We start from the raw sequence: 22,628 nt of genomic DNA, 5'->3' as shown, positions 1-22,628 counted from the left end.
AGGGGTTCATCTGTCCTGGATTCCCTATGTTTCCAGCTCTTATCCGTACGAGTGTATATCATCTGGTCTAGCCAAATTAACTGGGATCATGATAGGGGAGTGGGGGAGGAAGCGTTAAAGAACTAGAGGAAAGTTGTGTGTTTCATCGGGGCTCTACTGCACCCTGACTGGGCCCAGATATCTTTTCATAGCTGGGGACCATCAGCTTTCCCCTCGCTGGATCATACCACCACAGAGGACAGTAGTGGAGACACATGGTGGGTCTGATCCCCCCACCCCACCCCTCCACGGTGGGGCGAACCAAGAAGGGAACATAACAGATCAGTAATAGGAGCAAAGCCAAGCCACAAAGCCCCTGAGGAGCCCCCAAAACAGACTTCAGGCTAGGCGGGGCAGTTCCCATAACCCTACAGGACTGGTGGGGAGATAGTCATAAAGATCAGCAGACAGACCTGCTTTGTCAATATTTCCCCCACTCTTTTTATTACCTTTTTTGTTTTCTTTTTGTTTTATCTCCGTTATTGTTGTTTTGCCTACCTATATAAGATAGTCATGGGAAGCATGCCCGAGGAGAAAGCTACAAGGACGAAAGTTCCAGAGGGACTTGGCGGGGACAAGGAGGTGGGGGGAGGGGGTGGTGAGCAAACAACACCATAGACGGGAAACAACTAGGGAATTAAAATCAACAAGGAGGAGGACGTAGAGATCCTGGGAGTGTTGGAGCAACAGCAATCTAGCTGAGAGGAATTACTAAGAGGCAGGAGAAGGGTGAGCATGATGGTGGGGCAGGAGGAAGGTAACAGGAAACAGAGGAAAGGTCTAGGAAGCAAAGCTATGGATAGAGGTATAAGCATAGGTGTGCACTCATGTAAATATATTAATTCATAAAAATAGAGGTGTTGGCCTAGGTACATATATTTATATAGCGATACATTGAGGAAGTGGACAGAAATTGGGTCTCTGCTCAAGCCCTCCCTCATGCAAGAACACTTTGCTCTAACAACCTGGCATTCTGATGCTCACCTTCTTAACACAATCACTGAAGACAAAATGGGTGCATAAGCCATTTCTTAAATAGAACTTATATGCCACTATAAACATACAGTTAATTCAATATCTACTGACTCTAAGGTGCTTGCTGATGAGGTGTCAGGATTTAAAATTCTTACATTTGAATAGTTTTACACAGTGGTGGATACAAATTATTTAACAGCTAGTTCATTGCCATTATGACATTAAGAAAATCATTTTATTGGGAGCTCTTACAGATGTTGTCACAATTCATAATTCACTTAAATCATGCATGAGTCTACAATTGCTGCCACCACCAGTTTCAAACCATTTGCATTCTTCTTGTCTTCCTTGATATCAGCTACCTTTATCCCTCCTCCCCCCCCACCCACAGGAGCGCTTATTGTGATGTTCTCTATGTTCCTAGTGACTATCTGAAGTACAAAAATGTATATACTGAAAGGTTGTTTATTATTCCATACAGTTAATATTTAGAGAAGAACAATAAAAGAGGTATACAAAACTGATTGTTATAAGAGTTTTAAAATATTAATTCAGAATATTAAAACCTGACAAAAAAGAAAACTTTTATTTTTATTTTGCTTCTTGATTAGCATCTTCTCTTGCTATATTCTTCACTTTTATCCCAGCATCGTCAACTCTGTGATTTAAACTTAATTGTCTTTTCACTGGAGGAGTAAGATCCCATTCCTTTAGAGGTAGGCCAATTAGACCATAGTCACTGTGTGTGATATCTTAGAAGCAAGTAGGTGACTTATCCTCTTTGAACATATCATGTTCATTTTGGTAAAACCCCTTTCTGGTTCTGCTGAACTTACAGCAGTTGTGATGAGAATTGCTTTGAACACTTTCAAAAGAATTGCATGATTAACTCCTAAGATCTTGTGGGAATTTGGGGTGTAACACAAATTTGAAAGGAATGACAGCGTGTCACCCTCTGGTTGTTTGGCACGTTTTCTCTCTATGTTCTAGGTTTGTTTACTGAAGTAACGTACAAAGGAATAAAAATAAAGCATTTTATCAAAAGTATAATGAGTTTTATGAATAAATAACTAAATATTACAAGCATAGTTCCATCTAATATTTGATACCTGTGGACAGTATGAACATTACTATAGGTGTCTTGAATATGCTGTTACCCAGATCAAAGAGGAAGGGATGTAAATTTGTGGTTTTCACATTGGGCTGCTGCCCAGCCAACCCCCTTAGAGAGAACCTGATTACAAGCATTTAACAACCGGTTTACTGAACTCACCAACAAATTAAGTATCAGTTTTGCCAAACCAGTGTGAAACAGCTGAATCTCACCACTAGTCTTAGACTTCAGAGATAACATCAAATAAAATCAACTAAACATTACAGTTCAAAGTGCTGTGATAGGTACTGGGAGGGGTACAGAAATGAGTGTCACCATCTTCAAAGTATATCAGTTGATTTTCACAACAGTCTGAGGTATGTGGAGAGAATTTGTGAGTTTGGTCTTACAAACAAGGAATACAAAGCCCACTGCCATCTAGTCCATTTCTATTCCCAATGACCCTCTCACCCAGGGAATTTTGAAAGGGTCTGGGCCCATAATTTATTCTCTTCACTGTTTCCTATGTCATAGTGAAGGTTGTTGTGTGCCCTTAGGATTTCATTTACGGCCCTCCCTAAGCTGGCCGTTAGGAGCCTGAGGATGTGGTAGGGTAGGCATTGGGCTGCTAACCACAAGGTCGACAGTTCAAACCCTCCTTGAGAGAAAGATGGGACTGTCTGATCCTGTAAAGATTTACAATCTCAAATCTTACATCTGCTTATTATGAGTCAGAATTGATTTGATAGTAAGGGCCTTGCTTTGGGTTTGGCACCGAGACTAAGACAAGTGTATCACGGAGAGCCTTTGTCTGGGGTCGTCCACTGATCACGGAGAGAGATGTTTCAATGCCTTTTGTTTGGACATAGGTATTGTGCCTTTTTGTTTTTTTCAATTGCTAGTCCTTAAACATTATTTTCTGAACAGGTTGACAATGTTCTTACAATTTTGCTGTTTTTTTCCTTCGTTGCTCTACATTTACTCACATAATTAACATTAATTGAGGTTCTATATTACGGCAGAGACTGTAGTAAGCACAAGGGATACAAATGTGGGAAATATTCTGTACCTTCAAGGGGCTCTTAGCTTAGCAGTAGAGACATTGTCTCCAAGATAGGGTCTTAACACTTTTCTCATCCTGTCATCTCCTTATTGAAATCTCATTCATGTTTTCCGAGGTAAGCAAAAAGTCACTTTTTCTAGGAAGGCACTTCCGTCTTCTTTGATCCTTTGACCACTTTTGTATGGAAGTTGCCGTATTGTGTATTCTTTGCAAACGTATGCTTGTTTTCAACTCCTTGACTCTCTTACTCATGTTCAGGAATAAACATGATTTAGATCCTGTTTTTAGTACCTAGTACTCTGTACACACCACCCTGTTTTTGAGCACTGAGTACATTGTGCCAGTCACTTCCAGGTAGCTTAAAGCATACACATTTTGTGTGGTCCACTTTTACCACAAGCTCTTTTAGATTCTACCCCGGCTGAAGATTTTGGGGGAGATCATACTATGTGAATCATACTATGTGAATTCTTCTCACTCCATATACTTGGGTTAGAAATGGGCTCATGCCCCCAGGCTGCTGAACTCATTGACTGACCCACATCTTAGCAGATTGTCTAGTGAGTTTGCATGTAGATGAAGGAGTTTTAGTTTGTGGTGGGTGCTTTTCCTATAAATCAATATATATTTTAAGTCAAGCAGTCATATTGTGTTATATGCAAAGACAGGAAGCTACTCAAGAGGGTGGAAAGATGCGACTTACCCCGCTAGCCTCAGAGAAGGTAACCTTAATCCTTCATTGCTCCTCAGTTCAAGTTCCTGTGAGACAGAGCTGTATTTTTCTTTCTTTGTCTATGAGATTGCCTCTTGTATCATGAAATAAATCCTCTTTCACTTGAACTCTATTGAGTATCCTTTGCAACCAGAAATGCTGTCACCAACTGAATTGCTAGATTGGTCTCCATTCACATCTTCTGTGAGCTTTCACAGCATTTTAAAACTGCTGCCCAGACCTGCATTTCTTGAAATGTTTCCTTTCCTTGGCTTTTATGGTGCAGAATTAGTATTCTCTCGCCTGAAAGCTCCTTTTATGCTTGCTTTCTATACCCTTTCTTTTTCATCCTACGGAATATAGGCGTTCCCCAAGGTTTTCCTCTTGGTATTCACTTCATTTGCCCATAACTCTCCTTGTTCTTGTCTGTTCCCTTGCCATCAGCTGTCCTCTGTGAAGGTGATTGTTAAATATTCGTTATACCACAGCAACACACCTCAGAGCTCTGACTTCTTTCTTTAATTCTGTTGTTTGCTTATTGGAGTCCGAACCTCACCAGGTCAAGACACATTTCATTCCCCTCTCTCCAGATGAGTCAGTGCTCTGGAGAAGCTCTGATGTCCTTTCTCACGCTGCAGTGTGTGAACCTGAGTTCGTATGCTTCCCTGTGTTCTGTTTGCCCCTTCACAGTGTAGACTACAAATTTTCCTAGCATTCTGGGGTTTTTCAATATCAGGCTAGGTTTCCGAGATATATTATGATTAATAATAATGATGCCTCACTGCCATCAAATTGATTCTGACTCAGTGATGCCGTAGGACAGGAGGTACCTATCCCTGTTGGTGTCCAAGCCTGCCATTCTTTACGGGAGTAAAAACCTCATCTTTCTCCCACAGTAATTTCAATAATTAATAACAGACTGTACTTTAGTATAAGAAACAAAGTGAATTCTACTTAAATGCCATATTTCCAGACCTGATCTATATCTATTCTTATTTCATCTATTATGCATTTTAGTAATCTAAGATGCAGAGATTTGTTATTATTTTTTAAAGTGACTCCTGCATCCTAAAAGTGAGTTGATCTAGTTGACTTAATATAGTAACCTCTCACCAGTGTTCTATGGGTGAGAGCCTCATGTGATGTCGGTGTTGAATAACTTGCTTTACAAAGTCCAGCACGGTAACTAGTTGTACTCTCAGAGGCTGCTTCTCTTACATAACACTTTCCTTGAAATTCAAGTCCTGAACTGATTTGTTAACATTTACAGAAGAGCTGGCGAGTCTAAAAAGATTTGCAGAAAGTAGGATTGGCCCTACGGCAAAAACAGCCTTATAAACACTTGGCAAACTAGCCTACGTGACTGATTGGAGAACTTCCAGAGTCTTAGTCCAGACAAGGAAGAGAGCAGTCATCTTCTGCCTGGCATGCCATTGCTGCTGTTCACTTGCTGTCTATCATGTATACGTTATATGCACTTAACCAAGCATTATGGCAAGATCCCAAAGACCTCAAGAATGCAGCCCCTACGCTTACACAGCAACTTTTCACATTCTTGAGAATTTGAGGGAGGAACTAAAAGAAGCTCTTGGAGGCAGCTGATGATTTTGCTGTTTTGCCCTGAAATATGTTTAACTGTGGTGGTGGTTGTTAGGGGCCATCAATTTGAGTCTGGCCCATAGGGACCTTATGCACAACAGAACAAAACACTGTCCAGTCCTGTGCCATCCTCAAAATTCTCCTCATGCTGGAGTTTATTGTTTGCAGGAGTGGTGTCCACCTTTCTCTTTACCACAGTTCTTCTGCTTTACCAACTGTAATGTTCTTTTCCAGGGCCTGGCCTCTGCTGACAGCATGTCCAAAGCATATACGGTGAAATCTCACAATACCTGCCTCTACGGAGCACTCTGGCTGTACTACTTCCAAGGCATGTTGGCTTGTTCTTCTAGCATCCGTGGGACTTTCGACATGCTTCTGCAGCACTACAAGTTACATGCATCAATTCTTGTTCAGGCTTCTTTATTCAGCGTTCAACTTTCACGTGCCTATGATGCTATTGAAAATACCATGGCTTGGGTCAGATGCCCTCCAGTCCTCAAAGTAACATCCTTGCTTTTCAACTCTCTAATGAGGTCTCGTGCAGCAGATTTACTTAATGCAACTTGTCTTTTGATCTCTTGACTGCTGCTTCCATGAGCAATGATTGTGGATCCAAGCAAGACAGAATTCTTGACAACTCCAGTCTTTTCTCCATGTATCCCGATTTTGGTCTCCTTTGCACTGAATCATAGCCCATACTGTGGGCTGCAGTCTTTGATCTTCATCAGCAAGTGCTTCTCACTTTCAGCAAACGAGGTTGTGTCATATGCCTATTGCAGGTTCTTAATAGTTTTTCTAATCCTGATGCCACATTATTCTTTATGTAAGCCAGTTTCTCTGATCATTTGCTCAGCATATAGATTGATTAGGAGGAGTGAGAAGGCACAACCCTGATGCACACCTTTCCTGAATGTCAACAAAGCAGTTATCCCTTGTTCTGTTTGTGCAACATCCTCTTGATCCATGTCCAAGTTGCGCATGAACACAATGCATTATGTTTTTGAGTTCCATTTATTTTCAAGGTTATTCATAGTTGGTTATGATCCACCCAGTAGAATGTCTTGGCACAGTCAATAAAGCACAAGTAAGCGTATTTCTGGTATTCTCTTCTTTGCGCCAAGATCTTTCTGACTTCAGCAGTGATATTTCTTGTTCTGTGCCCTCTTCTGAATCCATCCTGAACCTCGGGCAGCTTCCTGGCAATGGAGGATCTTCATTAAAATTTTACTGGCATGTGCTATCAGTGATAGTTTTCTATAATTTGATAATTCTGTTTTGTTACTCTTTTTTGGAATAGGTACAAATATGGATCCCTTCCAGTTAGTTGACCAAGTAGCTGACTTCCAAATTTCTTGGTATAGTCTGGGTGAGTGCTTCCAGCACTTCATCAGCTTGTTGAAACAATTCAGTTGGTATTTGTCCATCCCTAGAACCTTGTTTTTGGCTAAAGCATTCAGTGCAGCTTGAGCTTCCTCCTTCAGTACCATTGGCCCTTGCTCATATGCTACCTCTTGAAATGGAATGTGGACAATTTCATTATGGTACAGCGACTCTGTGTATTCTTTCCATCTTTTCTTGATGCTTCTTGCATCATTCAAAAATTTTTTAATAGAATTTTTCAGCTTGCAATTTGAGTCTTGAATTTTTTTTCCATTTCTTTCAGTTTAAGCTGTGCTGAGTGTGTGCTTCCTTTTTGGTTTTCTAACTCTAGGTCTTTGAAAAAGTCATTGTTTTATTTTACTTTGTCTTTTTGAGCTGTCCTTTGAAAATTTCTATTCAGCTCTTTGACTTCATCATTTCTTCCATTTGCTTTGGCTACTGTGTGATTAAAAGCAAGTTTCAGTCTCTTATGACATCCACTTTGAATTTTTTTGTCTTTTTAAAGACCTTTTGATTTTTGCCTCAGTGATGTCCTCCCACAACTTATCAAGTGTTTAATGCATCAAATCCGTTCTTGAGATGTTCTTGAAATTCAGGTGCAGTAGATTCAAGGTCATATTTTTGGCAACTGCAGACTTGTTTTAATTTTTTCAGCTTTAACCTGAACTTACATATGGGCAATTGATAGTCTGTTCCACAGTCAACCTTTGACCTGGTTTTAACTGCTGACATTGAGCTTGTCCATCATCTTTTCCCACCAATGTACTCAATTTGATTTTTTTGTGTATTCCATCAGAATTCCCTGTATATGGTTGCCGTTTGTGTTGTTGAAAAAAGGTATTTCTATGAAGACGCAGTTGGTTTTTCTAAACAACTGTCCTTCCCACAGCACTCTACTTTTCTGCTGGACATCGTAATTCTTTGCAATAACCATACAAACAATCCTGATGACATTTGGAGTTTGTCAGGGAAGTTAATAGGTTACCCCAAGCCAGGATCAGAAAACATTACAGATGTAGTCTTTTGTCCACAGTAGCACCTCTTGTCAGTCATTCCGGCCTCAGTGTCTCCCTCTGGTCCTTAGTCTTTCAGCTACATGACCTCTTGGCCTCTGCCCAGCTCAGACCAGTTCAAAAGCTCCTTTAGCAGTGATAAATGTCCAAAGGCATCCCATTCCACAAAGCAGCCTCCTGCCTGAAGGCACTCAGTTGTACTTTTTCCATGAGCTGGGAAGTGTACTCTTCTTTCTTGTGGCTAGTGCTGCAGTCTCTGGCGCCTCTGCTGCATTTGCCACGTCAGGCACGTTATCTTGCACGCATTCTATTTTATTGGTAATAGATAGTTTGATAGTTTTGGATTTCTCTATTCTTCTCTTGAGATGGCTTACTTTTATGCCAAGCAGGATGGCAACACTGACTGAGCCCTAAGTTAGAATCTTCTTTTCAGTTATTTGGTGGGAGTTACAAAGACTTGCCAAATAAGTTTGCATCAGTGTACTTCATAAAGGTCATCTAGAAACTAGAGAAGAGTAACCAAAAAAGACAAAGAAAAGATTAACAAACAAACAAAAGAAAAGCAAAAGAAAGTGAAATCACATACTATTTCACTACTTTGGATGAAACAGATTTCCATTTTGTTTCTGAAAGTCTCCCCCATCATCAATTATTATGATAATGTAGTTGTAAAGGACTAACGTGATACTGTTGCACAAGTGTTGGATTACTTACCGTGATGTTGGTGGTTCAAACTCACCAGCTGCTCCATACGAGAAAGATGCAGCTGCCTGCTTCTGTACATCTTCATAAAGATTTTCAAAGCCTAGGAAAGTCTAGGGAGAAAGGGTGGGTTTACTCTTTCTGTAAACAGTTATGATCTCAGACCCACTAGCCCATAAGTCCCTCTTTAGACTCATGCAGCCACATGCAATGATGCAGAGTGCAGGGAGATCAAAGGTGGGTGGGTGCAAAGTCCTGTGGATCCATTGATGGTGCTAACATCTCCAGGGCCCTGGCAGCAACCAGGGCCCACCAGCAGGAGGGTGAAGGCAGGGAGAGGGGGGAGAACCCCGCAGTGGGTCGCTGGGAGTCAGCATTGACTCCACAGGAGTGAGTTTGGAGTTTGGCATAAACCCCGTGTAGGGTGGCTGTGAGTAAGAAGTGACTGCATGGCAGTGTGTTTGTTTTTGGTTAGTAATCTTCCCATCCTAAATGTACTTTAATTTATTGAACATAATGTAATTGTTTAATTAGGTTGTCTCCCCCCCTCTCATTTATATGAATGATACTGGTTTGAGTATTTTTGTATATAAACCTTTTTCTTTTGGAAAGACCCCTGCAAGGGAATTATTGGGATAAAATGAATTTTTTTTAATAAAGCTCTGAAAACAATTTTTTCGATGGATTTTTAAAAGGCATGAAGCAAATTACGTTTGCACGATAGCATACAAAGGCCTTTTCTCCAAGTGCTTCCTTTTTCAATAGGTCACTTATTTGGTCCTCTAACTTATGTGTAGTTGCCATCTCCTCACTGAGGAAATTATAACACAAAGTGAAGCGCTAGTGTGCAAAATGAAAGGGCAGGGCATTCCTGATGCACTAGAAGGCGTTATAAAGAAGAGGTGAAGCATCCAGATGGCAGAGTGAATGGCATCCAGATGCCAGAGTGTGTATGTTTTAATAAGTACATATAATACATGAAATTATGAACTTTTTTGCCTGATCCAATTTTCCAGGAACCTTGGAAATAATTGGGGAGAAAGATGAGATTTTCTATACCCATAAAAATTTTCAGTGTCAAAAAACCACCGGCGCAGTACTCTGTCCTGTAGGATCGCTATGAGTTAGAATTGACTTGATGGCAATGAGTTTGGTTTGTTTTTGTTTAAAGGATGGGATTCAGAATTCAGCAAATACTGTAACACTTTGTAATATATTATATAAAAGTCATAGTATTATTTCCTGTTGTCTGATGACATTGGTGTTTGTGTTAGTCCTGGCTGACTAGAGAAACAAATCCAGAGACACTCATGTGCATAAGAAAGAGCTTTATATGAAAGAGTAATTGTATGTTAAGAAAGCATCCCAGTGCAGTCTACATCAAGTCCATAAGTCCGATATCAGCCCGTATGTCCGATACCAGTCTATAAATTTCTCTTCAGACTCATGCAACACATGCAATGATGCCGAATGCAGGAAGATCACAGGCCATTGGGTAGAAAGTTTTGTGGTTCCAGTAGCGGTGGAGGCATCTCAGCACTGGTGTGGGTCTCCATGTGGCTCCCCTGGCTCCAAGGCTCGAGCGAAGCTCCATGTGTCTTGCCATCAGGAGTACCAAGCAGAGAGTGAGTGTTTGTCCCACCTGCAGTGAGCTATTTATCTTCTTAGTGCCTCCAAATGAGGTCATCAAGCCGTGACCTGATTGACAGGCTAAACTTCACCCCTTTAATCTTAATAGTCTGAAGTCAACAAGAGAGTATGTAACTACCACAGTGTTATACAAAGAAAATAATAAAGTTAATTTTTTTTGGCTTTTATAACACTTTTGATAACTTAACCTGCATAAGTTTATAAGACAGTAATCAATGCTGTTTGATCAATTAGCCATTTCATTTGTGAATTTACAAGTGGCTCTGAGCCCTGGCGGTGTAGTGGTACCATGCTGGGCTCTTAACCCAAAGGTCAGCAGTTTGAAATCACCAGCTGCTCCAAGGGAGAAAGATGAGGCTTTCTGTTCCAGTACCAATGACTGTCTCTGAAACCCACAGGGCAGTTCTACTCCACCTCCCAGGGTTGCCATCAGTCGGACTGACTGGAAGGCAGTGGATTTTTGCATCCATCTTGAATCATAACAAGTAGGTTTGAGAGATCTGGACATCGGAACTGCCCTGGAATGAGGGAAGTTGAGTGTAAAGTATGATGCTTGGGATCTAACAATAGACAATGGGAAGCACTCCATTCTCAAAGGTACTTTGCAGTATCCAGAGAGCAGAGTTAATGGCTTTTATCAAGACAGAGACTCAGTCACCTGCGGAAATGAGGAAGGGACCCAATTACCACATCTAGAAGATCAATCGGGACTTGGTTTCAGAAACCCAGTTGTGAGCTTTGCCAGTTAGCCACCCAAGTGGGACCATTAGCAAGGTAACTTGATGTCTAGTGCTCTATATTGCACTACAGTTCCCTTCTGAAGATGATACTGTCTGAGTCCTAAGATGCAGCTGAACATCCACGGGAGATTAAATGACACACTGTGAGGAGAAAAGGCCCTGGGCAGGGGAACTTGGAGCCAGGAGGATCGTGGTTGGTCATCCAAAGGTGACTATCAATGTTTCAGAAGTAAAAGGGATATGTTGCGACCCAGAGGAGTCAGTCCTAGATTCCGTGCTATTTAACACTTTCATTAAAGTGCTCGACTAGTGTTTAAGCCATTAATTACTCAAAGATATTACATAAAGATGAGAGTTTACACCGTGGGAAATAAGTTTTCAACATTAGCATGAAAACCTGGGTATGTTTTTGAAACTCAACAGTAGCTAAGCAAAGATAGGTGCACAATTGTTCATTTAAGTATAAAAATAAATGCTGCGGGTACCTTCTTTCTACTAAATTAAAGCACAGAGGGTTGAAAACCTTTATTTTTTGGTTGACCTTTTCTGAAAAAACTTTACGAGATATTGATGGAGTTTTTAAACTGTGACATTAATAACTGTATTCTTGCCTAAAGACTCCTATTATTTACCTGATTTTGTAGAGTCCACTTACCCTGAGAACAAAGGATAAACTATTTATCAGACTTCTCTTGGTGCCACTAGGCAGGTACTTCTCAGTGTAAGTATTGTTATTTTTTTGGCTACAATTCAGTGAAAGTGGATACTAAGAAAACATGAATACGAAAATCTGGTTTCTCCACTGCTGGATACAAAAGGTCACTAAGCACTCCTAATTGCTACTTGTGCTAGTAGTATAAGAGGCATTTTCTAGGAAATCATGTGTCGAGGCCATAGGTTCAGCGGAATCCGAGAAGGGTTATAGAGGAGCAGGAAAGAGAACGCTACCACATGAGTTGTTCTCCATTTCTTAAGTGGGGCGTCAGTGCAGCAGAAATATTTTTTTTAGCATGATTTCCATGGATACTTATTCAATTTTCAGAGATTATTCACTATTCTTGGAAAATCACAATCTACTGTAGTTGGTTAGTTTCATTTTAAATTAAGACAAGAGGTAACAAGTGTAGCTTGAGGCATAGGTGTTCAGGGAGATGCCCTGACATTAGCGAAAATGTAAAATAGATGAGATATTTCCACACTTTCTGTTAAGGTTTCTGCCAGTGGTTCATTTTTTCTTGGAGAGTATTCAATTTGGTCCAACCTTCATCTGGCAGCTCCATTTAGCTTGGTCCATTTAAATGCCTTGCTATGATTATCTGTTATCTGACCCCTTGGAACAATAAGCCTGTCCTTTCTAATCTTCCTACAACCAAGAGTGGGTGAGCAAGCATTTAGCTGTGCCTCAAAGACTCTTTTATGTGCTCAAATATCATTTTCTGATGCCTTAAACTTTTTTTTCCACAAACAGCAACAAAGCCCAATTCTTTAACTTTCGTCACTAGTATATTTAGTGATCATGCATTCACAGACTACTCTGTTCTAACTGAACACCAGGTAATTCTCCCAGATAGTGTAATTTAAAATTTGTATTAGCAATGTGGCATCTTTGTTGATTAAAAAGAAAAAACTTTAACCTCTTTAAAATGATAGAATAAATCAGTCATTAAAGAGTTCACTAAAATTTTTTTTGTCTTCTTGAAAACAAGTTTTAATTAAAAAATACTGAGTGATAATAGTGCTTTAAAGATTATCTTCCTCCTTCAAATAGAAATTTAAAAATATACATTGGCTGGCTTGTTAACAATTATAGATTGTTTCTAAAAGAGTGAAAAATTGTTTCTTTATTATGCAAGTGGTGCAGTGAACTACTGAACATGAGTCCTCTAGTCAAAATCTTTGGGATGCCTGAAACTATGCAAATGAGGTGTTTCTGTCCCACAAGAAGATTGGAGAGTTCGCTAATAATGCAAACAAGGACTTGAGACTGCAAGAATTAGATGGGGCCATGCCACCGCTATCACCTGTTTTGAAAAGGATCGCATTAGAAGTTCCTAGATTGATTGGCTCATCTCCTCCCCGAGACCCCTCAGAAGAAGCCATGTGGAGAGCCCTGCCAATGCTGAGATGCTTACAATGCCACTGGATCCACAAGACTTCTCACCCACTGGCCTGTGATCTTCCGGCATTCAGCATCATTGCATGTATTTCGTGAGTCTGAAGAGGACTTTATAGATTGGTATCAGACATATGGGCTAATATCGGACTTACGGACTTGATCTGGACTGGGCTGGGATGTTTTCTCTTTTTCTTTTAAAAGTCATTTTATTGGGGGCTTGTACAACTCTTATCATAATCCATACATAAGTGGAGTTGCTCTCATTGATAAAGCTCTTTCTTATACCAAAAAAAAAAAGAAAAGAAAAGAAGTTCCTAGGTTGAATGGGAAACCATGTAGAACAAATTCTCAAATGATCAAAAAGACCAGGATTGCTGTTAGATAAAGTTGGGTGGGTAGGTGATGTTACACTGTGGGATTGCAGTCAATGACATGAAACAAAACATGTATGAATTGTTGAACGAAAAATTGTTTAGTACTGTTACCCTTCACCCAAGCCACACTAAAAAGTTAAAAAATAAAGTAAGATGCATCATAACCTGATGGGGGTGCCAGTAGCAAATAGGTGTATGACAGCATCCCAAGGGACTGGTTAGTCTTGCCATCTGCTAGGCTTAAACCGAGCCATCCAAGAGATCCAAAGAGGGGCTTACCCCTGGGCGAGTCTGAGAGGAGGCTGTTCTGATCAAGAATTACGTACATCCTGAGTGTTTCTGATCCTGATTTGTAACCTGTTACTTCCCTAATAAACCCCATCATCATAAATACGGAGTTTTGTGTGACTATTGTAATAAGTTATTGAACTCAGAAGAGGAGAGTGCTGTGGGACAGACAGTGAATATCATAATTGGTAAAAAAAAAAAAGGTTGGAGGGTAAAGAAGGCTTGTCTGACCTCTGCCTCTTAAGAATTTATCTTGGGTTTGTTAATCTGGATCCTCCCAATTTGTGACTGACAGCCTCAGTCAGACCCCCTCACTGGGTCATTTTTACACATGCATTGAAATTAATGGGAGATGTATGACTGGGGAGACATGGTATTATTGTACTGTTTTCAAATCCACATGGCACACGGTATGAATCAGAGGGATCAGAGCTGACCTTTGGGATGCCATTGAGTCTCCATGACCTAAAGACCTATTTGACCTCGATTAAGGAAATGCTTACAGTTCAGTTTGATTTGATGCTACCATGATGGCATTCGATGGCACAAAGCATAAATTAACTGGTTTTGTCATCCCCCTTCCTGGAGTCCTCATGATGGATTTCCCCACGAGAGTGTCTTTCCCCCTGGGCGTCAGTAGACTTCTTTGTACCAGGTAATCACCTGCCACCTCCATGTGAGCAGTCTTGGCATCCATCTTCCCGATCTTCTGAGCCATTTACAGAAGAAGTAACAACGAGACACCTATTTTCTCCAGTAAGCTAACTCCTTTGCATTGTTAAAGGAGTTCTACTTCTCATTGTCCCAATTGTATATTCCGAAATAGCGGTCTCTGGTACATTGTATGTGAAGGTCTCTTTGTGAGTGTGCATCTTACCTTTTCCTCAAAGTGTCTGGTACCTAGGGAGTACAGACAATTTTAAAGTGAGGGCTTCAGCTGAAAGATGTCAGATGATTGTCTTAAGCAGTACGGAAGCTAGAATACCTGAGGATTTATTATTCCACTGTGTCCTGGGTGATGCTAATGGTTAAGGTCCTCAGTGGCACACAACATATTGGAGGTCCACGCCATGACACCTCAGAGGAAAAGCCACCGAAAACCCTTTGGGGACACATCACCTCTGACACATGTTGAAGTAAGACTCAGCATCAAGGCTTGGTGATCCCTATCATGCATCCATTGGGGTTTTTAAGCGCTTGATGGGGGTGGGGGTGGCAGGCAATAGTGATGCAGAGGAGAGCTGAAAATGGTCTATCTCTTCTTCCTGGAAAACTCCGTGAGTTCTCCCATTATATTTCTGTCAGCGGTTACTCAGTTCACCTTTGGGAAAACAATGCAGTCATTTAGCTTTATAATTCATGTGTGTGTGTGTGTGTGTGTGTGTGTGTGTGTGTGTGTGTGTCAAGAATACTGCCAGGAAATGATATATCTGGATTCTTGGATCTGTGGTATAAATGCCTTAGTACTAACCTGAAGTGGGTAGATTAGAGAAGGATGAAGATTAATTTGCTCACCTAATCAACATAAGTGACTTAGGCCTAGACTAAAACTTTTTTCCGGTGGCTTCCTGGACCTGGTGTGCCCTTCTACACTTTAGAGAAGGGAACAAAGTTAGCCCCAAATCCGATAACACTTTAATTTCCCATTGCTTCCATATTTTCTTATGATCTTGGGTTTCCAAGTCACTAAAATCTTCCTGTAGTTTTTCTTGGAGCAAGTTAGTGAACGTATACTTACTTATTTCCTGTGAGCATGGTCAACCACAGATTATTGCTACCAGTTGCTCTTTTACGTCTTTGCTTTGCTTCTAGTAATTACGTTCATTTTTATCAACTCTTTTTACCAGCAGGCTAAAACATTACTTTTCATCTTGGTATTAGTAATTTTCTACCCAAACATTATTTTCTCTATGACTTGATATCTTTTAATTTTCATTAATACTTACAGATACTTGGGTAATACATACTTGATGGATTGCATTGTTAAGAATGTAAACTCCACATGGGCAGGTGTTTTTGTCCGTTAACTACTGTATCCACAGTTCTTATGAAAGTTCTTGGTACATGGTAGCCACTCAACAAATATTTGTTGAGTGAATGAAAAAAATGAAATGTGACATTTTTCCCCCTTGGTTAATATCCTTAGGGTACTGATGTTTTAATTTGTGCTTTTTTATGTGGTTTGAAATTCATATATCAGATTTAACCGACTTTATGTCCCCCAAGAAAGTTGTTCTCAAGTTTTTATATTTATATTTATTTTAGCAAAAAAAAAAAAAAAGCACGATGCAATTTAAATGCCACTCTATTATATTTTGGCCATGTTTCTGGATGACTTTAGAAATCAGAGTCCTCCTCCAAGGAAGACTTTTCCATCATCGATATTACTTTAAAAAGTGCCCGAGGCTTTAGAACATTGCAAAGGAATATGTTCAAACATTGCTTTGAGCAACCAGAAAATGTTTTGAAAAAAGGAACACTTTGTATAAGGTGGGGTTCTTAGCCTTATGGGGGTTGTTGATCCTTTAAATAATTTGGTATCTGGGAAACATCTGTCCTTCCCAGATGCACACACCTACATATAAATTTGCTTTTGATTTAAGGGTTTCATAAACCTGTGGGAGCCCATCCTTGAACTGTTTATGGGCCCTTGGACTCCACATAGAAACCTAGTACTTTCAAGGAAGACCCTATTGTGTGCCATCGACTCGATTCCAACTCGTAGTGAGCCGGGCCGACAAAGTAGCACTTGTCCTAGAAGGGCTGCTGGGCTGTCCTTTTGATGGAGGCGTATCTCCAAGTTTCTTCCTCCGGGAGCCCTGGATGGGCTTGAACTTCAGACCCTTCGCTTGACAACCAAGTGCTTGCTTGTTGTACCATGAGGCTGCTTACCAAACCCTAAAATGCACATGGTTTTATGATACTGTTTTAAGCTTCTTGCTGTCCACATATTTATAAAGGTCAATAAAATGGGAGAGAGCTCCGAGATCTCTGGGGCTCTCTGGATGGCGTTCACACTGGAACTGAGCACAGGAGGAGGGAACAGGGGAGGGGAATCCACTGTTTCTCTAGTTAAATCTAACATCGGTTCTTGCTACGTTTATGAGCCATTTTCATTTTTGCTAATTTGTGACCAGTTGCTATTACAGCCTGCATGATATTCTTTCTGGAAAAATCAATGCAAATTGGTTGTCTGCAAAGCAGAAAATGACACAGTACGGTTTAATGAACGAACAAGGAAAATGTTGACATCTCCTTTTATTTTTCTACTTTATCCACTTCCATCCTGGTGAAGGCAAAATCATTATTTTTATTTATGTTTACAGACATGCAGGTGAACGCAGCCACATTACAAATGACACAATCTTAAATATATCTTGCCAAAGAGGATAAGAAGTCTCATGGGCTGTCAATAATTGATGCATATCTGCACCTTTAATTGTCTTATATTTTTTGGATGCTAGGTAGAAATACTCAGTTGTGAGAGGTAGAATACTCATCGTTTTTACACTCTCTCTGGTGATTTACTGGAAGGTAGACAGGCTATCACAGAAGAATGCTTGGACTGAATTCAGTCTGTTAAATGCAAGCCCCAATCCTTCACTCTTATGTGGATGAGTGTGTAGGGAGCACCGGGCATGAAGGAGGTTACAAAAGGGGTGGACTTGAAGGGTTTGCACAAGGGACGTTGATGCTTAGAGGTAAATGGTGTCAGTCCATTTGCTTTTGGTTTTCCTCGCTATTGCTTACTTACCTTCCAAGACCTGCAGGTCGTTTAGGAACCATAAAATAACATGATCCCATTGTTCTTCTAGATTGTGATCTGCTTGTGGTCTTCCTTCCTTCTCTTCTGGGTGAGATATGGTGATTAAATTTATTCATTCATTCATGGCACAAATATTTGTGAAGCTCTGACCATGGGCCAAATACTGTTGCTAGGTGTTCATTGGAGAATGAAGCCGAGAGTGTCTGATATTGGGGCTGGTTGAATGAATGTTGGAGAGATGGGGAATGACAGTGGAGAGCAATGGCTTACTTTTAAAAACTCCTGACTGATATATTTGCGTAAGGGAGAATGGTCAGATTGTTGAGATTAGGCAGTAACTGATTCCTCTTTATTGCCCTCTCTCTCATTCCTGAAATCATTTTGTACCAAGCATTTGGGTGCATGAAAATCAACTTTGAGGTCAGAGGGAAAAGAGGCTGGAAAATTGAGAGGGGAAGGACTTAGATGGTGTTTGATTCTATTCCTAGTGTAGCAGTTATGAATAATGGTATAGTGCTCAGAGATAAATTCTGGTACCTTCTCATAAAGCACATAATATTTTCCTGGAGATAAGCCTATCAGAACAGTTGTTGTCTCGCATTTGAAGTTTCCTTCTCCTCTAGATTTACTTAAGAAGCGTAACAGTTTAGACTCTAATAAGTAAGTTCTGACGTTGAACCATGTCGCTGCCACTGCTGGTTCACTTCCACAAGGTGTCACTGTTGAATGAGGATCCTTCCTATGCCTCGTTAGATGGCCCTATTCTGCCTTGCTCAGAAGGTCTGGGCCCTCAGTGACATTTAAAAAATGATGCTTCACGCTTAGACTCCCGCTTAGTTAATAGTCTCCTGGCCAGTCATCATCTCTTCGGGTCCAAGCACTGTGCCAGCCAGGTCGCTGAAAATGGAGGGCAAACCAACCCAAGTGAGACCTCTTGCATGGGCCGTGCGTTCCTTCAGTGGAGCCTAGGCCATCAGCCATGCCATGTCCTGCTTTGAAGATAATGTTGTTTCTAGAGCTTTGTTGCTCTTCTTCACGTCCTTGCCTGAGCTTCAAGCTCTATCCCCATAAATCATCAAAACAAAGTCTCAGTATTTTTTTATGCCAATTGTACTACATTCCTCTTGAAGACCAGTTTTGCTTAGGTAAACACCTTCCCTAGTCACAAAAGGCTCTATTGTTCCTTTGTCACTTTGTTGTGGTTACATACCATCCAGTAGATTCTGGCTCACAGTGACCTGTGCACACTAGAGCAACACATTGCCTGGTGCTACACATTTGTTCTTGTGTTGGAAACCATCGTCGCAGTTACTGTGTCAGTACCTGTAGTCCAGGACCTTCCTCTTGTTTGCTGCCCCTCTACTCAGAATGATGTAGAATCATTCCATAGAGTTTCCTAGGCTACCAATCTTTACAGAAACAGATGGCCACATCTGTCTCCTGTGGAACTTCTGATGGGTTTGAGTTGCTAATCATTTGGTTAGCAGCCCAGTGCTTTAAATATTATGCCACCAGTGTTTCTTGCTTATTTTCAATAGCTTCTCATGCATGCAAAAGCTGAGCAGTGAATAAGGAAGACTGAAAAAGAATTGATTAAATTATGATGATGGCAAAGAATGTCGAATAGACCATGGACCGGCAGAAGAACGAACAGACCTGTCTTGGAAGAAATACAGACAGAATGGACCTTGGAAGTGAGGATGGCGAGCCTCTGTTGTCTCACACACGTTGGCCGTCTTATCAGGGACTATTAAGAGAAGGACACGGTGCTTGCTAAAGTCACGGGTCAGGAGCTAAGGAGACTCTCAATGAGGCAGATTGACATGGTTGCTGTAACAATGAGCTCAAGCAAAGCAACACTTGTTGAGAATGGCCTCGGCTAGGCAGGGTTTTTTTTTTTTGTACACAGGGTGACTATATGTCACAACAGACACAGGAACCTAACAACAACAACCAATCCCCTAGAATCTCTCTGATTTGACTGTGATAAAAAGCTCTACTTTGGCCATTTGCATCAATCGTGTCAGGGAGAAAGTGAGAGTTATGTAAGAACAAAATGGGAGGATAAATTCATAGCGACCATATGTGGTTACAGACAAATACTGAAAATACCATGGACTTTCTGAAGAACAAATAAATTACTCTTGGAAGCAGTACAGCCAGAATACCACCGTGAAGCACAGATGATGAGAGAGACTTTGCTCTCACTTATTTTGGACGTGTTGTCAGGAGAGACTAGTCCTTGGAAAAGGCCATCGTGGTTGGCAGAGGTCAGTGAGGAAGACGAAGACCCATGACAAGATGCACTGACACAGTGGCTGCCACAGTGATTGTGGGTGACACATGACTTGGAGTGTTTTGTTGCACATAGATGGGGTCGCTATGAGTTGGACCTCATGTGATGGTGTCCAACAACAACAGCAACCAGATAAAGTTAGAAGACATCATTTTGTGCCCAGGCAAGGTGTTTCCCTAAGCAAAAACATCAGTAACTCACTCGCTCTCCTGTCCCCAAGCCATATTTTAAATAAATATGATAGTATTGCTCCCTTTGGCCATCAACATTGGCAAAGGATGGAAAGAAAAGAAAAGGAGTGGAGGGAGGACAGATGAGGAAGGGGTGGTGTTCTGTTCTCCTTGTTCCTTGCTGCTAAAGGTTTCAGTGTTCATTCAGTGCCAGCCATGCTGACCTCTTTAACAGGATTGCTTAAATTATTAAACTACAACAAAACCATTTTGTCGTATTTATAAATGGTTTGAAAAAGAAAAAAACATCTTATGGAATCCTACTATCTAGAGACCTCTTGACATCGTGTTATGTTTTCTTATGGGTATGTGTTTATAAAAAATGAATTTATGCGTGTATTAAATTTTTGTTCTGATTCTAACTCCTCCATATCATTAAATATCATTTATAGGTTCATTTTAATCACTTATTTTGTATCATGAGTTTTTGTTAAACACTTATGGTCTTCACCGATTGTTGCCTTTATTTGACTTTTTAACTGATGTGAGCATCTTTGTCCTTACATCCTGTACATTGTCAAAAGGATACACAATGATATGACTTTGCAGATCTGCTTCTGAGTTTGCAACTACCTGGTCCTGACAGTGTTCTTTCTCTCTTAGTTTGGGGGCTGGAAATCCAACTACACCTCTTGCAGCCTGCCTAGTGCATCGGAGGACTTTGGAGTCACCCATGGGTGCACTCTGGGGCTGAAGGTGCTAACCCATAACCCAGGTGTATGTATTGGTTTACAGGAACATTACATCATCTTTGAGTTTTATTTTCCCCCAAACCTTGTTTTTATTTTTGTTGTCGTGATTTTATTTCCCACAAACATTTTGAAGCCCCTCACATTGGACAAAGCTTCTAAACCTTTGTAATTTCCTGGTTGACCTGAGAGGATTTAAGTCTCTTCTCCACAGCTACAATCTTAACACTTCATGTCTAAGTAGTCTATCCGTCTCCTTCACTATAATCCCATTCATTCTAAGACCCAAGTCTTTGCCTTGCACATTTAGATAATACAGAGCCAATTGTCATGACCATTCTATGTCCAGTTAAATGTGCTGAGTTACGTGAAGAGATCAGCTCTAGTGTACTGGGATCTCACTGCCACCAAGTGGATTCTCATTCATAGGAATCCCATAGGACAGGATAGAATGGCTCCTGTGGTTTTGCCAAGGCTGTCCTTCTTTGCAGGAGTAGAAAACCTTGTCTTTCTACTGAGGAGTCTCTGGGGGTGTTGACCAGTCCAACACCAGTAACCAGTGCGCCACAGGGCTCCATCTGTTTAGTGATAAATAAGTAATAGTAATAAATTAATACATAATAGCGACAGGTCATCTTTCATCCTTGCCATATGTCAAGCACTCATCTTCACAAGAAGTCTATGAACTAGTTGCTGTCATTACCCTCCTTTGACCCATGAAGAATCAGGGTTAGGGAGAGGTTAGGTGTCTGGTTGTGGGTGCTCTGATGATCAGTGGCTAAGCCAAAATTCAAGCCTCGATTGTCTCCTGAGCCCTCACCTTTCCTCATTTTTGTATCCCAGACCACACATATCATTTTTAGTAAATACCTTTTTTTAAGTTGCTCAGATTAACTAAAACCAAGGAGATTCATAATTTTTACTCGAAAAATTTAGAATAATCACTTGATGTACGATTTTGGTTTTTTTTGCTAGATTTTAATTGGGCAAGACCAAACCACACAGAGTTTATAAACTCATAGAATATTGGAGTTGATATATGAGTGGCCTCAGCGGCCCCCTTATTCTATCATCTGACTACATAGTCCTATGTTGTAATTTTATGCATTAGCTTGTTGACGTTGATGTACGTTTTCGCAGAAAGGTTCGATCTCTTGTCCAGTTACTTGGGCTATACCATTGAGTCATACACAAGTTAGATTACTATCTTGGTGCTAGTCTCTAATGGGTTAGGGACTCTTTAAATTGCTGTTTCTGTTCCAGCAGAATACTCTTATCATCCAGGGCACAGGCTGTGATAGAACAGGACTGTCAAACACACCAACACTACTTGACAGAAACACTGCTACCTAATGCTGGAGAACTAACTGCCTGCAGAGTGTCATTCTGTCCTTGCTTTGAAAAGCCCCCTCCTCTTTCTTTTTTTTAATAACTGGTAGTGAAGCCCTTTTTATGTTTGCAGGCTGGATCTGGTTCGCTTCGATGAAAGTGGATGGTTATTTCATGTCATCAGCAATAATGTTGTGTTCCATTTTTAGGATGTCTCTTACAGGACATTGGAATACTCCCCCCGCCCCACATTGTCTGAGTTCTGCCAAAGTTGCTGCTAAGTGTTCCTGTGCCACCTTCACCTGAAATTTAATCCGTCTCCACAATAGGTCATTTCACCATATGAGTCCTTTTTAACAGCTTTGTGTAGCTATTTAAACAGTTAATTGGAAGCCACTTATGATGCTATTTTTCCTGATAAATGTTTACTGGACTCAGGACCTTATCTTTGAAAAATTGTTTTAGTATAATGCTTCTTTGACACAAATGCTTTCAATGGGTCTCATGAACTCTTAGCTCTAAGCCCAACTCTGAATGCCAGGGATTATACTTCATTATTCTGAGACCCACGGCT

The 22,628-nt window shown here is 40.7% G+C and overlaps 1 protein-coding gene across 1 annotated transcript in view; it reads left to right on the top strand.

Moving 5' to 3' along the window:
• The window catches only part of TMEM117 (transmembrane protein 117), a 656,162-nt gene that overhangs the window by 65,424 nt on the left and 568,110 nt on the right, over positions 1-22,628 (top strand). The window lies entirely within an intron of this gene.

This window comes from Echinops telfairi, unplaced genomic scaffold (assembly GCF_000313985.2).
Source record: "Echinops telfairi isolate 266 unplaced genomic scaffold, ASM31398v2 ScPeMD7_12;HRSCAF=54, whole genome shotgun sequence".
NCBI lineage: Eukaryota > Metazoa > Chordata > Mammalia > Afrosoricida > Tenrecidae > Echinops > Echinops telfairi.
The sequence above is the reverse complement of the archived record's forward strand: the minus strand, read 5'-3'. Positions and strand labels throughout refer to the sequence as shown.